Source organism: Pelodiscus sinensis, chromosome 6, assembly GCF_049634645.1.
Source record: "Pelodiscus sinensis isolate JC-2024 chromosome 6, ASM4963464v1, whole genome shotgun sequence".
Taxonomy (NCBI): Eukaryota; Metazoa; Chordata; order Testudines; family Trionychidae; genus Pelodiscus; species Pelodiscus sinensis.
Window position 1 is genome coordinate 85,560,458 of NC_134716.1, and position 20,334 is coordinate 85,580,791.

Consider the following 20,334-nt stretch of genomic DNA (forward strand, 5'->3'; position numbering starts at 1 on the left):
CCGTATCACAATATGCATTCAGTTCAGCATTCGCAGAACAAAAGATCTCCACAGTAGCCCAAATATACCTTTAAAAAGTTTTATTGCAAGAAATTCAGGAGCAGTTTTAAAAGCACTATATGTATATATATTTAGTACTAAGCAATTAAAATGGCATTAAAAGGCATCACAAGCATTAAAAGCAATATTTAAATGGAATAATTAACAATCTAAATCTAATCCTTAACCCAATTTAGCAGCCTAATTCTTAATTCAATTTCACACACACACACACACACACACACACACACACACACACACACACACTGGGGCTGGCTAGACTCCAGGTAATTTTAGTTAATTTGGTTGAGGCGGAAGTCCAACGTGCACATCACTCCAATATGCTGAATTGATTGACTCCAACTTGTGGGGCAAAATGGTGTAGTACATAACCCCTCGGGGGAGAGGAAACCAGTCCATGTGGAATTATATCCATTATTTATACACAGTCCGGGTCCAGGTGGGGTGGCGTCCATTGGTTGCACTCCCCCCGCCCCTCTTCTGCGGATGTTTTCACAACCAATCTTGGAGCATCCTGCTTACACCACAAGTTATAAACAATATAATGTCCTTGACTCGGTCTTTTCCTTGTTACTCCTTATCTGGGAACGTTGCCTCCTTCTGTACCATTTTGTCTCCTCCGCACACATACACAATTCTTTTATTTCACACAGTCCTTTTTTTTAAAAGTTATAAACAAGTCCATAATTCTCCAGGGCACTGACTCTAACCTTAGTATGGCCTCTCTTCAGCTCACTTACTGTTAATTTACTCATGCCAACCATTTACTCTGCCCACGATTCATGACAATGTGGATTAATACAAGAACTAAAAAGTGGATAAAGAGTGAGTTAAGGGGGAGTCTTCAATGGGTCATATTGAAATGTGAACTGTCCAGCTGGAGGGAAGTTACTAGAGGAGTTATAGACTCATGGACGTTAAGGACAGCAGGGACCATTGTGATCATCTAGTCTGACCTCCTGCACATTGAAGGCCATAGAACCCACACCTGTAATAAACCCATAATCTTTTATATTCTTGTATGGAGATGACAAGGCACAGCCGGGTTGGTTCCATAAAGCTGTATGAAATTGACTTCCAACTTGGATGTGATCATTTATACCTCCATATCCCCATTCCCATTAGTGTCCCATTAGTGTCCCTGTCACCACCACTACGCTCTTCATTATGAAAAACTGAGGCAAAGTATTCATTTAGGTGTTTAGTGATGCCAAGGTTATCTTTAATATCCATCCTCATTTTTCTTGTTTTTTTTTATGTTCATAGCTGTAGTGGAAATGCAGAAGACGATTGTGAGATCGAGGAAATTAGGTGGTGTACCACAATCGTTCCTTTTGTGCCTGCATTTTCTTACAGGCCTGGATGCTCTAGGCAGCCATTTGTGCTTTTTCCTTCTTATTTTTTTGTTATTCTCAAAGAGTTAGCTGTTTGCTCAAGATGGTACAGTGTAAGAATGCACTGTTGACTTTCAATAAGTTCTGGGACAAGTCCCAAGGCCATGCACCTGGTATGGGAATGCAGGAGTGCTTGGGAAGATCACATCGCTATCTTTGCTGAATGTTTCCCACCTGATAATGCTACTTATTTGGCCTGGGAAAATAGGCAAAGTATCAACAAGCTAATTATTGGATGTGGGAAAATATGCAATGTATCAATTATCTTGTTAGGTTCTCAAAACAACAGGGGTGATTACTGTAGATCCAACAGTATATAAGTACCGGGAATATTCCTAAATTAGAACCTCGGCGTAGACCAAAGCTACAGAAGGTGCTACGAACTGGCCACTGGGGTCCATCCACTGTCCTTCTTCAGGGGGGTTCCCGGCAGCAGAAGGGACGTAGGCAATGCATTTTATTCTGAGGTTTCCTTAGACTTAATAAGCATTGTACTTTCTTAATAAGCATTGTATTTGATCCTAAGATTTGCTTAGGCTTAATAAGTATTGTATTTTATTCTAAGATTTGCTTCACTGTATTTTACTCTAATATTAAGCATTGTATTTTACCTTAATATTTACTTAGTAAAATCTTTAAAAGCCTTCACCCAATTTGTGTGCTTATTGCCTCCGAATCCCTTAAGGGAAGAACCATTGCCTCTTGGCAATACAATAGCTAAAGAACCCTTTACTGTTGGATTAAATTTCCTTTGCAAAATTCAACTCTGCTTGACTTTTGAGTTCTTTCCTATACTTTCTAACCTACAGGTGGTACCTTTCCTTGCTGATTCATCCTTTCATCTATTCCCTTTTGGCTTTCTGCCAAAAGTAGTCTGCTACTCTTGTCTACAATTTTTCCCCCTTGCTTGGATGCAGGCTTCAGATACTTTAAATCAAAGTTTCAGAAACTAATTCCAAGTCTCCTCAACATTAAGATCCTTGAGTGCCAGTGCAGTCCACTTGCCTAACTACTTTCCTCCATTTTTAAAGTTTCCCTTTTGAAATCAAGGACCCTAGTTACAGTCCTATTTTGTAACTCTTCCACTTAGTTTAAGCTGAATTAGCTCATGTTCACTTGAACCGAGGATGTCCTGTACAACCAGCCTTATGTGATGTCCTCACAACTTAATATTAAATCTACAATGGCATCACTTCTTGTTTGTTCGGTGACTATTTGGTGAAAGAAATCTGTCAGCTATCGCATCCAGAAGTATCTGGGCCCTACCACTAGAAAAGTATGTAATTATGGGAGATTTTATTTTCCCAGCTGTACACTGGATGACAAGTGATACTAATAATGGATTTATGCCTATGAAGTGCCTACGGTATAGAATTGGCTGTAAAAGAGCTTCATAAGTAAGTAAAAGTGTTCCTGGTACCAATAAAAGCATATGCCCTAATAAATCTGTTGTCTCTAAGGTGCCACAGGACTCCTCATTGTTTTTTAAGTAAAATTAGTAATGTAGCATGATCTGATGAAGCTAGACTGAGCAAATTCTTGCACAGCCCTTATCTGCAACATTTTCTGCAGCCAGATCTGTCCAGAATGCCAGGCAATCGAAATCCTAGGGAGAGCCTTGTGGAAGAGCTGTCTGTCAGTTACTCCAGAACTGCTGTTAGCTTGTATCCAATAACTTAAATGTCTAATAAATTATTAATTAAAAGAAGAACTAGAAATGGACACAGCCAAGACATTTAGGGTTGAATTTTTCAGTGTTTTGTTGGCATATACATTGATGATTCTGTATTTCAGTGGACATAAAGATGCATCTTGGATCCTGTATTGGGTTAAAAAATGCTTGAGATATTAAACTGAGTAAATGCTGCATAAACCCAGCAGTAGCACTGAGTGACGCACATGAAAGTCACTCAGATGCAGATTATGTGGATATTATTGCTGAAATGCAAAGACCATCACATTTACCAGAGCCATTGGACACACTAAGTACCCCTGCATTTAATTGTAATATTTATTTTAAAGTGTCAATAAGCCTCCAAGTAACAGTGACAACTCCTGGGATGTTGTATCAACAGGGAGAAGCTTTTCAAACTTGATGCAGGTATCATATTTGGATTCAAGTACAGAGTATCGCAACAATGCGTGTCAGGGCTCCATAGGAGGAGAAATTTTAACCTGATCATTGGATTTTAGGGAATTAATTTTTAAAGATGAATTTAGGGAAATAGGGCAGCTACATTTGGAACACTCTTTACAGAAGCACTGGAACGATTTTTGGGGTAGGGATCTGAGTTACGACCCTCCTCCCCTTACAGCTGTTTCATACCTCTTCAATAGATGTCAGCTCTCCCGGACCGTAAAGGCTGGACATCATTGCCATGGTCAAGACCCAGGCCAATGCCAGGGGCTGAGCTCTATGTTGGCGGTGTGATCCTGGGCAGCAGTGAAGCCTCCAGGGAGAGTAGCCTGGACTCTAGAGTTAGTGGGATGTAGGAAGGGACAGGCAGCGGGAACCTAAGGGCCAGCAGAGCTGAAACCAGAGGGACCAGCAGGACCCTGGAGGCCTGCCAGGACCCCATGAGGGCTATCCAGACACCAGGACCCAGGATTGGTGAAGCCAGCAAGTAGGTTGGAAGTGGGCTGGCACCGAGGCACAGGGAAGCTGGGTGCAAAACCTGGCGGCATCTCTACTTCTCACACTTATGACTCTTTGTATAATATCTTAGGTTAACTGTAATTAACATATGCAATTAGAGATTTAATTAGTAATTTGTAGGTATCTCATGGCAGTGGCCTACCTGTCACACATTCGCTGGCTCAGAATCCACCCTCTAGGTCTCAAATTAATACATTTGCATTCACGGGTTTAGAATAAACTTTCCTCTTTTGGTGTGTGGCTGATTTAGACATGAAACAAATTATGGCCCTTTAGCCCTCCCACATGAGAAAAGTTCCACTCCTGGACAGCAGGGTTTGACCATTAGCCCAGAAGAGTAGAATGGATGGCTAGTCCTTTCTGCTCCACAGTACGCTCTGCAGACAACCTCTCTCCCTCTGGTGAAAAGTTGTCTGCTCATGCCCCTCCGGGAGGCCCAGACACCTATCTTTCTGCAGGCTTCTGTGGAGAGGACACCACCCCTTTCATCTCTCCTACTGGAGGAAGGGCAACCCTTCTTACTGTAGTCACCACTATTGCTAGGCAGTTGTCACATGGCTCTTGGACACCTGATTCTGGCATGGGCCAGAACTGAAGTCTTAATCTCACAGCAGGACCAACTCACCCGTAGCCACCCCAAAGAGATTTGCCCAGCTGCTGTATGATTCTCACCCTCAGTTCGGGTCCCCAACCAGGATGACACTGCCTGTTCAGCTTCAGCAAGTTGGTCTACCAAGCTTTATGTGATATTTTTCATCTTCTATTAATCAAAGAATGAAGTGGCCAGGTGCTGGGATGGGGTGAGGGGTTACTAACATTTGTATAGCTATCTTCAGTAGGCATAGAATCAAAGAAATGTAGGTCTGGAAAGGACCTTGAGGGATCATCAAGTCCAGCCCCCTGTGTTGAACAGGACCAAATAAACCTAGAACATTTCTGACAGGCTTCATTCAACTTGTTCTTAGAATAACTGGCCGGATAATCATTCTCAGACAGTAGTTATTAGCAGTTCAGTCATGCTGGAAGGGCATAACAAGTGCGGTTCCGCAGGGGTCTATTTTGGGACTGGTTCTGTTCAATATCTTCATAAAAAATTTAGATGGTAGCATAGAGAGTACACTTATTGGCTGTGTCTACACTGGGCCACTTATTCTGGAAAATCAGCCGCTTTTCCGGAATAAGCTGCGAGCTGTCTACACTGGCCCTTAAATTTCCAGAAAAGCAACGACGTTGAACTGTACAAAATCAGCCGCTATTCCGGAAAAACTATTCTGCTCCCGCTCGGGCATAAGTCCTTATTCTGGAACACTGTTCCGGAAAAGGGCCAGTGTAGACAGCCCAGTAGTCTTTTCCGGAAAAAAGCCCCAATCACGGAAATGACGATCGGGGCTCTTTTCTGGAAAAGCGCGTCTACATTGGCCACGGACGCTTTTCCGGAAAAAGGGCTTTTCCGGAAAAGCAGCCTGCCAGTGTAGACGCTCTTTTTCCGGAAATACTTATAACGAAAACTATTCTGTTTTAAGCATTTCCGGAAATTCATGCCAGTGTAGACACAGCCATTAAGTTTGCAGATGATACCAAGCTGGGAGGGGTTGTGAGTGCTTTGGGGGATAGGGTCAAAATTCAAAATGATCTGGTCAAACTAGAGAAATGGTCTGAGGTAAACTGATTGAAATTTAATAAGGACAAATGCAAAATATTCCACTTAGGAAGGAACAATCAGTTTCACACATACAGAATGGGAAGCGACTGTCTAGTAAGGAGTATTGCTGAAAGGGATCTAGGGGTCATAGTGGACCACAAGCTAAATATGAGCCAACAGTGTCCCTGTTGCAAAAAAGAGCAAACGTGATTCTGGGATGCATTAACAGGAGTGGTGTAAGCAAGACACTAGAAGCCATTCTTCCACTCTACTCTGCACTGATTAGGCCTCAATTGGAGTGTTGTGTCCAGTTCTGGACATCAAATTTCAAGAAAGATGTGGAGAAATTGGAGAAGGACAAGAGAAAAGCAACAAAAATGATTAATGGTCCAAAAAACATGAGCTATGAAGCAAGGCTGAAGGAATTGGGCTTGTTTAGCTTGGAAAAGAGAAGACTGAGAGGGGACATGATAGTGGTTTTCAGGTATCTAAAAGGGTGTCACAGGGAGAAGGGGGAAAATTGTTATCCTTGGCCTCTGAGGATAGAACAAGAAGCAACGGGCTTAAACTGCAGCAAAGGAGGTTTCGGTTGGACATTAGGAAAAACTTCCTAACTATCAGGGTAGGTAAACACTGGAATAAATTGCCTAGGGAGGTTGTGGAATCTCTATCACTGGAGATATTTAAGAGCAGGTTGGACAGACATCTATCAGGGATGATCTAGGTGGTGCTTGGTCCTACCATGAGGGCAGGGGACTGGACTTAATGATCTCTTGAGGTCCCTTCCAGTTCTAGTATTCTATGATTCTATGATTCTGAAACTTCTCTTGGAAATCCCTTAGAAACCTATTCCAGAACTTAGTTACCCTTACATACCCTTAGACAGTTTTTCCTAATATCTGATTTAAATCTTGCTTGCTGCAGACTAAAACCAATTATTTTCCTTCAGTGGACATGGATCACAATTGTTTTCCATTTTCTTTATAACAGCCTTATTAACAAATCTGAATATTTATCAAATATTCCCTCTGTCTTCTTTTCATAAGAGTAAATGTGTCCAATCTTTTTACCTTTCCATTTTTTCTAAAACTTTAATAATTTGTTATTGCTCTCCATTGGACTGTACCCAACATGGGCTTAAATTGCAGCAAGAGAGGTTTAGGCTGGACATCAGGAAAAACTTCCTATCTGTCAGAGTCGTTAAACTCTGGAATAAATTATCTAGGGAGGTTGTAGAATCTCCGTCACTGGAAATATTTAAGAGCAGGTTAAGATAGACATCTATCAGGGGTGAGATAGTGCTTGGTCCTTCCATGAGGGCAGGGGACTGGACTTGATGACTAGATTTTAGTATTCTATGATTCTATGTCTACATTTTTCCTAAGGTGTGGGACACAGAACTGCACACAGTACTGCATGTGAGGCCTCACCAGTGCTGAGAGGAGCAGGACAATTATCTTCTGTGTGATATATTTGGTGACCATATTTTCTGAACCAAAACTGGAGATATGTTAGCCCTGTCCCCTGACCTCCATTAGTCATGTCTGCCTGCCTTCCACAAGAAGTCTCACCACTGGAGGTAGTACTCCCAGGGTCAAGATGGACACATGACTGGAAGTAAAGGGTGTTGTGTGACCCCTCTAAGAACTCTGCCCACCATCCTCTACCAACAGAGATGGGTTTGGGCCTCATAGCCCCCCCCCCCATGCAACTATCCTGCAACTGCATTCACCCAACTTGCATTACATTAACCCGTCAGGAGAGGCCGAGGGTGCCTCTACTTCAGTGGTTCTCAAACTTTTTGGCCTATGAACCACCTGGCTTAATGTAAACCTTTCCACAGACCACCAGTTGCTAGTGGAAACTCACCGTTAAGTACATAAGTATGTCTGATCCATTTTGCTAGTGCTGCAGCTAGCGAGAATGGTTCAATTTAAATTATTAAACAGATTAAGCATTTTAACTTTCTCATGTTAGTTTATCAAACTTCATTTAAATAAAGTAAAATATTAATTTATGTCCAACACAAAAGGTTTCAATGTTTTCTTTATTTATGGCAAGGGTGTTGGGGGGGGCACACAAGTGAGAACCAAAGAAGTCCCCAAACCTCCAATGCCTCCAAATGAGATACCTCACTCCTCTGGCGCTCCAGCCCCACAGGGTGCGGAGAAGAGACAGGGAGGAGTGAGGTTCAGGGCTTCCCATAGGCCAGATTTACTTTTCTTGGGTTCCAGAGTTAGTAGTTTTATGGACCCCCCTCAGGGTCTGGTATGGATAAAAAAATGTGGGGTTCAGTGTATGGGACAGGGCTGCCAGTGTGTGGGATAGGGACAGTGTGCAGGGTCTGGGTGGGAGTTGGAGTGCAGAAATGGGAGAGGTTGCGAGGTCTGAGTGGGAAGCAGGGTACAGAAGCAGGGTGGGTGTAGGGTGCCTAGCCAGGAGGGATGGTGCAGCAAGGGGCATGGGGCAGGGTGTCTGGCCAGGAGGAAGGATGCAGTAACAAGGGAGGGTGTTGGAGCAAGTTGGGAGTGCAGGATCTTGGCGGGGGAAGAGGAGTAAGTGAAGGAGATTGGGGTGTGGGGGTCTGGGCATTAGGGGGATGCTTACCTGGCTCCATGCCCCCTTGCAGAAGGGAAAGCCACTGGACAATGTGATGCTGCTCCCCCAGTGAGGTAGGAAGGGGGAAGAAGCTCAGCCTCTCCCCGCCATACAGCAGGGTGCACCAGCTCCCTGCTTGGAAGGCAGGGGGGTGAACAAACCCCAACCTTCCCTGCCAGATCAGGCTCATTGCCAGTGGGGTGGGGAGGGGCGAGGGGAGAGAGAGTGGCAGCGCATGGAACGCAACTGCTGAGCTGCCCCCCAGGGTCCCAGCCAGGCTCCATGAGGCCCCTACCAGGGCTGAGGCACCAGCTCCAAGACACAGAGGTCCAGGAGTGGCCCCACCAGGTTTTGCCTTGGACCCGCCCAGCCCCCAGCAGCGGTGGCAGTGGCCACTGTACTAACAAGCAGCCTGTAGGAGGAAGAGGAGGTGGTGCCACCAGACCAGGGACCCCACAATCCAGAGGCAGTCCCGGGAAGGAGGGAGGGGGCTGTACGGTGTGCAGTGTAGGGACGGTAGGTCGGAGAGTGGCCGGAAAATGTGCACCACCGGAAGCTGATCTGGCTGCCTGCCGGCAAAGCTCCATAGTGCCACCTACGCACTCTGCTGGGTGGAAGGGTGAGGGTGGGGAGGAGGCTGCTGCACCACATGAGGACCAATGGCAATGCACGGAGCCATTTCTCAGTTGCTTCTTCCCTGCAAGCCAGTGTCCCCACCAAGTAATGAAATATCCAGCAGAGCTTTCTGGAACATCTCACTACTTGATGGGGCACCGGAACAGAGTATTTAAATGGTCAGTGTAGTTATATATGACACTAGCACATTTACCTGGCAGTGCTCAAGTCCTTAACTCAATTTTTGTTTTTGGAAAATAAAAGGAAAATTCATACCAGGGCTGCTTGCTCTTCCCCTTCCTGTCCCAGTCAGGGAACAAGAGCAAAGTGCATAGCCCCCTGTGCTCCCCAGCCACAGTGAGGAATTCAGCAAACTGTGCACTTTCCTCTTGCTCCCTGATGAAGGGAAATAGCCAGCAATGTTCCCATATGAATCAGAGGGGAACTTCCGTCCCACTTGCTTTTCCTAAAGGCGCCTGGTGGGGTGGGAGGCTTGGGGCTAGGGCAGTCCCAAATGAAAGGAGAGGGCACCCCCAGCCAGCCTCTTTCACTTGCCTGATGATTCTGTCTTTTTTCTGTATGAGAAGCAATCCCCTTCCAGGCACATCCCATTTTCCTAGCACAACCAACCCTTGCCTTGCTTTAAGTTATGATAAGAGGAAACTTAAAGCATATAAATAAATACTGAATTTGTTGGTCTTAGCTCTTACCATTTAGGAGTTCTTGAACAAACAGACAAACTCTCTCAAATATGTAGTAGATTTCTGTTAATACACTAGGAGGATATTAGCCTTTTTCGCAGCTGCATCATAGTGTTGACTCATATGCAATTTGTGATCTGTTAAAATCCCCAAACCCTTTACTACTTAATAATCCCTAGCCAATTATTCCCCATCTTGTAGCTGTGCATTTGATTGTTTCTTCTTACGTGTACCACTTTGCTTTACTGAATTTTATCTTTTTAATTTCAGACTCATTCTCTAATTTGTCAAGGTCATTTTGAATGCTAATAAAGTCCTCCAAAGTATTTATCCTTGGCATATCCTAATTTACACTCTGCTTGTCATGCTCTGGAGAGCAACCCAGACCAATAAGGGGTTTTGTCACCACCTGCCCTGTGACCTTGGGTGCTTTATAATGCTTTGTGACTATTACTTCTCCTCCTGGACCCATGTCTCTCCAAGGACTGCGCTGTCCTCTTCAGTGACAGTACCCTCAAGCTGTGCCACAAGCTATGCTCCCTATTTTGGGGGACCTGCAATTTGTCAAGCCACTCTCTTAGTGGCAACTACAGTCCATTATCCCAGGGCCACTTTCCATGCAGCTCCAGCACCCTCTTTTCCTCAGAATGCTGGCCTAAGCAGCCAGTCAGGAGCTCTCTCTCACCCTTGTTTTTGCCCAGAATGCTCTGCCCTGGACACTGGCTTCCTTCTAGCTACCCTACAACATAGTCAAACTTCTCTCCTTGAGCTCCAGAAAGTAAGAGCCCCTGCACTGCTCTGCATTCTTTCTTATATAGGCTAGCCCGGCCCTGATTGGTTGCTTCTTGCAGCCGCTGTTTGATTGGCTGCCTCCTGCACAACCTCTCAAGGGCTGCTTTCAACTCCTTTTCTGCCAGTGAAGGGGAGCTGCCTCATCACAGATAGCTTAGTTTAGCCCTTTACTTAGATTATCCAAGTGTGATGATAATACTGGTTATGTTGCCAGCAGGCAATGAGCCCTGAACCTGTGATCTGAAGATATGGGCCACTACTGCTGGAGCTAACAGATCAGTCCAATAACTTTATGCAGTAGCAGACCTCTTTTTGCAGTCCAACCAACTGAGGAGGAAAAAAAATCCCCACACTGCAGATATGGGGTACACTCCCCCAACCTTATATGTGGGAAAGCATGTCTAGAGCAGCTCAAATCCTTGTATAGAGCACTAATTATAACAACATCTGTAGCTGCTTCTAACAACATCTGCAGGGATGGGACCTGGGAGATGGATCTAAAAGCAGGAGCTTCTCATGCAATTGGGGTAAACAAGTGAAAATCCAAAATAAACATGTGTCCAAGCTGTTGGGTGGTGAGTTTCAGACTGTTCTGAATATTACATTGGCTTGAATGGCACACTGGCTCAAGCATAAGATGATGTAAAATTTTCATAATACTGTTTACAACATTAGGCATGTGTTTCTCCTCCGACCCCCAGAATGCATCATCCCAGAGCCATCTCCCCATATGTATTTGGCATTTTCTGGGTGTGAATGCCTGAGTTATGATCAGTAGACCTGCCGCACAAGGGCATAGTTTGGAGGGACATTGGGAGCCAACTGCAAATCTCAGGCAGGTGCAGAATTTCCCCCCCACCTCCCGCCCACATGCACAGTCTTATTGTCCTGACTGGAGCTGCCCCCTCCCCACCAAATATACAGGTCAATCTATCACCTATGATGCACTGCTTCATTAAGTAGGTATCCAGGCTATGCACTGGGAACACCTATAGCATCCCCTCTATGTTCACACTTCAGCCTGACTGCTGCAATCACCTTGCATCTTGGTAAGAATGATTCAGTGCCAGAACTTGCGGTGGTGTAATTAGAAGGATTAAAATGACTGTATGACTTGCAACATCTATTCTGAGAAGCCTCTGTCCCTGGTGGGTATGATGAGGTGACAAAATCTGGTGGCTGTGAATTAGGTCACATAATTAGGTTTACATAACTATGCTGCCTTTGTTGACTGGACAGGTCCGGAAACAGCACTCCACCAAATGACCAATTAGTATGTCATGCAGGAGCAGCAGCTGGTATCTCTCCTTTTCTTCTCAAAGTTGCTATGCAGAATCAGTCTCACTTAACACTGCCTGGCTGCTCACCAGATGCCAACATCTACAAACAAGAGGATGCTGGACAGTCCTATGATGCTTACCAGAGCTTTCTCCATACTACCTGACCGTTCTTTAAAAATGAATGAGCCAGCAAGAACCCAATGAATTATAGCATGCAGTAGGAAGAATAATGGAAGTTTGACTTAGAATCTTAATTTTCCACTCAGTACTGTCAGGAATCCCACAATCCACTGTGGAAAGCACTGAGAGACTACGTCTAGACTGGCATGATTTTCCGCAAATGCTTTTAACGAAAAAGTTTTTCCATTAAAAGCATTTGCGGAAAAGAGCGTCTAGATTGGCACAGACACTTTTGCGCAAAAGCACTTTTTGCGGAAAAGCATCCGTGCCAATCTAGACACGGTTTTGTGCAAGAAAGCCCCGATCGCCATTTTCGCCATTGGGGCTTTTTTGCACAAAACAGTTTTTAGCTGTCTACACTGGCCCTCTTGCGCAAAAGCATTTGTGCAAGAGGGCTTTTTCCCGAGTGGGAGCACCATAGTATTTGTGCAAGAACACTGACAATCTTACATTAGATCGTCAGTGTTCTTGCGCAAATTCAAGCGGTCAGTGTAGACAGTTGGCAAATTTTTCCGCAAAAGCACTCGCTTTTGCGGAAAAACTTGTCAGTCTAGACGCAGCCAGAATGTATAGAGCCTAGTATCAGAGCTTTGAATCCTGGAATTCCTCCCCAATTGCAAGGTGTTTACTCTGATAGAGTGCTGTGCAGTGTGGACACACTGCTCCACAAGCAAATCAGTGCATGCAAAGCAAGATGCACTCACCCAATCAGATTAGTTACATTGGCATTATGAGCTGAGTGAAACCTTGTTATGGGGTTATATAAAACCCTCTTTCAAACTAATGTGTGAATACACTTTTTACTGAGGCAAAATGCAGGACAATGTAGCACTTTAAAGACTAACAAGATGGTTTATTAGATGATGAGCTTTCGTGGGCCAGACCCACTTCCTCAGATCAAATAGTGGAAATAGTCTGGCCCACGAAAGCTCATCATCTAATAAACCATCTTGTTAGTCTTTAAAGTGCTACATTGTCCTGCATTTTGCTTCAACTACCCCAGACTAACACGGCTACATTTCTATCACTTTTTACTGAGGACATTGAAAGAAACACTTCAGGGATCAAACCTAAAACAAGGCCTAATAGAATCTGCCCAGAAACTACCACAATGTGGGTGTGGAGTTCCAATGGGCATTATGACCAGACGGATGGGTATGTCTATAAGGGAAGACACAGAAAGTGAGAACACACAGAACAGAGGGGCAGAGACAAAAAACAAAAAATAACCCACACAACCAACAAGAAAGCCACACAACAGACTGCAAAACACAGTGTATTTCTACACCGTGATTAAAATAAAGTCTGTGGCTGGCTTGGCTCAGCTCACAAAAGCTCATGGAACTCAGGCTGTGGGGTGGAAAAATCACTGGGTAGAATAAGAGCTTAAGCTGGAGTCTGAACATCTCCACAGTGATTTTAGTCCCACAGTCAAGATAATTAAAACAGTATAAACTATACTGGTACAATTTTATTGCACAGACAAGCCCAGTGACAAGGAGGTCAGACTAGGATTTATAGGCCCAGGAAACCTTTAGTCTGAAAAGATTACCTCCAGCTTTACAGAATAATGATGGTGATGTGGGTACAAATGTAGAACAAAATTATCATGCAGCCTTTTGTATTTCAACAGAAATTCATGTTGAGTAATTGTTCCTGTATATCTCCAGCAACGCCCTCTCATCCAATATGCCTCTAGGACATTTTCTGCTGCATGGAACCTTTTGTAACCTTAGTCACCTGAGCAAATAAATGTGAAGTGGATGTAAATTGCACCTACAGCACAATGGCCACCTGTAATTCCCACTATATTCACAAACTTGCATTAATGGCAGTGGCTACAAAAGGCGTTAGGACAGATGGGAAGCAGCACCATCTCATATGCAATTTGTGTTCTCCCTAGGCCCTTTCTCTCCTCTAGATCTTCTAACACATGTTAAGAGTAGCAGCACCTGAGTAGCACTCAATAGCTATTAATTGCTTTTTTATCATTTATAGTGTAAAAGTGTCCTTTTGCATCATTATTTCCAAACGGCATATACTTAATTGGACTGTGTCATTCAACCCACTCTTGTGGATCAGGTGAATGTTTTGTTCTGTGATTAGTGCCCAAACAACAATGGGCAGGCAAATTCATGTTGACCCAGTTACTTTGTGTAAGCACTCAATTCACTATTGCCTTAGTAGTGCCAATAAAATACAAATTATTATTTGATACCTGATCACTAGATATTTAGACATAGTATTTATATGATGCCCCAGCCGCATCTGCTAGGCTATTAGAACCAGTACTGAATCCACTAAATTGCTGAGTGATGAGGCCATTTCTAGGTAAACACATGTGAATGTGCTGTGGCTTTTCTCTTAGATTTTATTTGCTCTGATCCCCTTTCAAGAATGATGCATGTTGTATGGCATAGGCAAGTAGGAGATTGCCCTAAGAATCTTTACTACAAGCCATGCTGCTCTGTTTCAAAGGATTTAACAGAAAGATTATGGGGGGATTGTAGGTTTGCAAAAATATTTTTGTAGGGGTTTGAAGAAGGTTTGGATACATTTCCGAGAATAATGAATGGAAACGAGCCGTTTTGTAGCAAAGTTCCGTTTTGAATAATTGCTGCATTAATATTGCAACATTTATAATTCAGGCTGTCTAACACTTTGCACAAGTGTTTTTTTATTATTTAAATCAAAATAGAATCCTCTGCCTCAGGGTATGTCTATACTAGAGAGGTTTTTTTTTCGGAAAAACGGTGTTTTTTCCGAAAAAACTTCAATTACATCCACACTGCAATTGCATTCTTCCAAAAGCCTGCAGTCTAGACATAGCCTCAGACACAGCCAGAATTTTATAGAAAGCCCCATTAGCAACATACCTAGCTTTTTATGTTTGGCACATGGAGGCATGTATTAACTGTGGCCCACATGCCTATCATAAGGTTTCAAAACCAGCCTCACATTTATATGAACAAAAGTATTTCATTACTGAAAAATTACTATGAATGACAGACAGCAGATTGTTTTTTATGATATTTCCCACAATGTAATTCTATTTTTGCAAACAGATTAAAGCTGCCTTAAGATGACATAAGGTAAACACAGCAACTTACAGAACAATATTGTGTCTAGATGACTGAAGGGAACAGATAGTGAGGAAATAGACACCGTGATAGCACATATTGTATGTTGAGCATTGGTCACCAAAACATCCATCTTCTTGTGGCACAGAGTTTGAATTCAATTTTTCATGACATTTTTATTTTGAAAAAGTAATATAATAACATCAGAATTACAAACACCAGTGTTACAAACTGATGAATCAACCACACACCTCATTTGAAACCAGAAGTATGCATTTAGGCAGCACTGGAAACAAAAAACAAAACCACAAACCCAGAAAGAAAAACAAACATGCATATAGTACCATGTTAAACAAAAACGACTTTAAAAAAGGAAAGTTTAAAAAGATTTGACAAGGTAAGAAAACTTGTGCTTGTTTCATTTAAATTAAGACGGTTAAAAGTAGCATTTTTCTTGCTTTCAAAGCTGTATTAAGACAATGTTCAGTTGTAAACTTGTGTAAGAAGACCTACAATGTTTTGTTCAGACTTATGAATATTTCAGACTTATGAACAGTCTCCATTCTTGAGGTGTTTGTAATTCTGGGGTGGCAGACACATCTGAAATATTATTTCCGTATAATATATCAGAGTTAATGCCTTTACAGTGTGATCTTACAATGCACAGAATAGGTTATGTGGCTAGCTCCTTGTTGGTATTGGTTTATGAGCATCTGTAGTAGGCATGTAGTCGCAGCAGCTGATCATGCCCCCTTTGCATAGACATACCTATTTCCAGTCTCTTACATGCTGACAAATGAAGGGGTACAACTTTGTTGTACTCTATCATGGATTTCCTTTGTGTTTTCTGTTCCTAATCTTGTGCACCCGCACAGCACTTCTTAGGAATGGATCCTTACAGCATATTGTTTGAATTTGTAACTTAGGAAACCTTCCACTCTTAGACACTATCCAATTGTATAAATGATAGTCCCTCTTCTTAGCTTTATACTTTTTCCTTTTAAGGGCACCAGATGAAAGACTCAAAAGTAACATCATGCTGTTTTTCTATGGCAAGAAATACTAGCAGCTTGAATGACAAGCAATTAAAAATGATCACAATGCCTACACCGACAGTCTAAAATTATAGAATTAGTCTCAGGGCTTGTGAACATAATGTACTAGAAAACAGCAGCTAAACTGTATACATGCAGTCCCCGGGTTACATGGATCCGACTTACATAGGATCCCTACTTACAAACGGGGTGAGGCAACCCCACACTAGCTGCTTCCCCCCAGCAGACCAGGGAGACGCAAAGCTAGCGCCCCCCCCCCCCAGCAGACCAGGGAGACGCGAAGCTAGCGCCCCCCAGCAGACCAGGGAGACACGAAGCTAGCGCCCCCCCCCCCAGCAGACTAGGGAGACGCGGAGCGGCTTTTCTCAGCAGACACCTCAGCTTGAGAATAACGGACTGAGGGAAGTGAGGTGTGGGAGAATAAAACTGAGCTCTGGAGAAATGTTTGGCTAGAGTTTCCCCTACAATATGTACCAGTTCCGACTTACATACAAATTCTACTTAAGAACAAACCTACATTCCCTATCTTGTACGTAACCCGGGGACTGCCTGTATACTAGTTTGTATCTCAAGCTATGTCTAGACTGTAGGCTTCTTTCAGAAGACGCTTTTCCAGAAGAGATCTTCTGAAAAAACTTATTCCGAAAGAGAGTGTCCACACTGCAAAAGCGCATCGAAAAAGCGATCTGCTTTTTCGAAAGATAGCATCCACACTGAATGGACACTAGCTCACATTTCAGCTGTGATTACTATGGATGGAGTAGCCACCAGGGCACCTGTTTTTTTTCTCTTTCCTCTTCTTTTGAAAAAACTTCCTCTTCCCCGTCCACACACGCCTTTTTTAGAAAGAGCTCTTTTGGAAAAAGGCTTCTTCTGCATACAATGAGCAGGGCTCAACAAACTGCTGTTCCTACTCGCCCGTGGTGAGTAGATTTCAGCTGGTCACTCTGTGCACCCCATTCACCGGCGCTGAGTGCATGCGCAGTGCCAGTCTAGCGCATGCGTGGTGCAGGGCTGGCGAGTAGCTCTCGCTGCAGTTTGTCGAGCTCTGACAATAAGGATTACCAATGCTGGAAAAACCTCTGTGTTCTTTTGATTTTCTTTCGGAAGAATGCAATTGCAGTGTGGACATAATTGAAGTTTTTTCAGAAAAATGGCCATTTGACATGCACTGACTGGCTGTGTGGACCCTGCTGACACACTAAAAGTTTCTTGTGAATGTTGTCATACTACTGTTTGAGATGCAACTAGGTCAACGTGACCTGGGAATTTTAGTGCATGCCAGCAGGATCCATGCAGCCAGTTGGTGTTTTGGCATGCTGGCAGACACTAGGGCTGTGTCTACACTGGGCCACTTATTCCGGAAAAGCAGCCGCTTTTCCAGAATAACTTGCCAACTGTCTACACTGGCCGCTTGCTTTTCCGGAAAAGCAATGACGATCTACTGTAAAATTGTCAGTGTTTTTCCAGAAAAACTATGCTGCTCCCATTCGGATAAACTGTTCTGGAAAAGGGCCAGTGTAGACAGCACAGTAGTCTTTTCCACAAAAAAGCCCCGATCGCGAAAATGACGATCAGGGCTTTTTTCCGGAAAAGCGCATCTGCATTGGCCACGGACGCTTTTCCGGAAAAAGTGCTTTTCCGGAAAAGCATCCTGCCAATGTTGACGCGCTTTTTCCGGAAATACTTAAAACGGAAAACTGTTCTGTTTTAAGCATTTCCGGAAAAGGGTGCCAGTGTAGACGTAGCCAATGGGCGTATCTAGACTAGGCGGAACAGTCAAAAGAAGATGTGCAAATTCCGCAGGAATTCTTCTTCCGATCACACTTTCGAAAGCACAGCTTTTGAAAGTGAAAGTAATTAAGACGTGGCTTTCGGCGAACCACCCCCTTTGTCAAAAAGCTGCTTCTCCTCAAAGCTTTTGAAAGTGTAATTGGAAGAAGAATTTGCATGTCTTCTTTTGACTGTTCCCTGTAGTCTAGATGAGCCCTAGAATTTACCACTTGCACAACTTGCTAGTAGGCAAGCCATTAGAGAGTTTAATAGCAAATTAACAGAGCGCTGTGCAGACACAAAAATTTGGATCCATATCTGATCTGCAATCCACAAAGATGGTATACCATAGAAACACATCTTCACCTGCCAATGCAGATATATAGAGATATAAAGCAGATATCTGTGGATTTGTAGGGTACTATAAATTAAATCATACATTGAAGAACTCCACTCATTTTTAGAAAATTTAGCAGCATCTGGAAATTAGCAGTCACTGTTACCAGCCAGCACTGGAGGGAATTGACAATTTTATTGGCATATGTAACCCTTCTGTCGGGTAGGCCTGGCAGTAACCAGGGCTGGGTTCAATAGCTTGGGATCCATCTCACACAGAACCGGCTCGAGCCCCCACCCATTAATCTGGGATATTCACACACCCTTGGGTGCCTCTGAGACACAATGCTTCCCCACTCGCAAGCACTGAGTCTGAGTGCAGGAAAGAAACATTTAATGAAACAGAGAGAGAAGTCATACGGCATTAACTTGGGGAAAACACCACAAACAGAGTTCATAACCCAAACATGAGCCAAGCTCCCCTCCCCCAGCCAAGAATCACCTGAATTCCAAAGAGTCTGACACCCCAAAAGTCTCTGTCCCTGGTCCATGCCACCCAGAGTCCCAAAGTTCACCCGCAGGGTTTCACCTCCCAACCTGGTTGCCATTCCTCGCCTGCTGCTGCTCCACGCCATGTCGCTGGTCACCGCTCTGCTCCGCGCCACACCACGCCGCTGGTCGCCGCTCCTTGCCTGCCACCACTCCTACCGGCCATGTTACGCCACCAGCCCGTGATTCCCACCAGCCACTCTGCTGGCCGCCGCTTCACTGGATGCAATGGATCTGGCTCTCAGCCAAACCAGTGATTTCAGCTGTCAGTGATTTCAACTCTTTAGCCATCAGCTGGACTGTCAGCTGATGACAGTCAGCTTCCACTGGACTAGCAAAAGAAAAATCTCCTCAGGGCGTCTGCTTTAGGTCTGTCCTTGAAACAAAGAGGGACAGGGGCAGGTTGAGCCAGCCTTACATCTCACACTTAGCAGGTGTGAAGCAGGCTGACTCAAGCCTTTTAACCCTTCCCCCCAGCTCAGTTCACTCAACTCTGGAAGGGGGGAGGCTTGTTCCTCAGAGACCTCTTACCATGATGGTGGTGTCTCTCCTGCAAGCACTGGTGGCATGTTTTACAGTTCCCTCATTTAGGGGTAGCATGAATAGTGACTCCCCACAACAGTCCCAAATTATTTACAATTCTCCACATTCCATTCCAATACTGACCCTCCATCTGCCCTGGCTGAATAGGATTTACAAAGCCACACCTCGTATTCTCTACTGAGCTGTATTTACATATCAACAGTTAACAGTGAATTACCTTGTAGAGCTAAACAGTTAGGCTGTGTCTAGACAGTCGCTTTTGCGCAAAATCTTGCCGCCTGTCTAGACTGGCCGCGAGTATTTGCACAAGAACACTGACTTTATAATGTACAAAATCAGTGGTTATTGTGCAAGTACTCCGATGCTCCCACTCAGGGATAAGCCCTCTTGCGTTCTTGCGCAAGATGGCCAGTGTAGACAGGCAACGTTAATTACTTGCGCAAGAAAGCCTGATGGCTAAAATGGCCATAGGAGCTTTCTTGCGCAAGAGAGCATCTACACTGGCATGGATGCTTTTGCGCAAAAGCAAATCTTTTGCGCAAAGGCACATGCCAGTATAGATGCTCTCTTGAGCAAATACTTTTCATGGAAACACTTTTCCATTAAAAGTATTTGCGCAAAATCATGCCAGTCTAGATACAGCCATAATGGAAAATTCTTGGACACCAGTTAGATGTACCTTGAAGAGTACTATATATTTAAAGCTTAAATGCCTTTGTTTATGTATTTAGGAAGCAAAGTTTCTATATAACATGCAAGGAAAAATTAAAGGCTATGTCTACACTGGCCCCTTTTCTGGAAGGGGCATGTAAATTTCACGAGTCGTCGTAGGGAAATCCGCGGGGGATTTAAATATCCCCCGCGGCATTTAAATAAAAATGTCCGCCGCTTTTTTCCGGCTTTTAAAAAAGCCGGAAAAGAGCGTCTAGACTGGCCCCGATCCTCCGGAAAAAGTGCCCTTTTCCGGAGGATCGGGGCCAGTCTAGACGCTCTTTTCCGGCTTTTTTAAAAGCCGGAAAAAAGCGGCGGACATTTTTATTTAAATGCCGCGGGGGATATTTAAATCCCCCGCGGATTTCC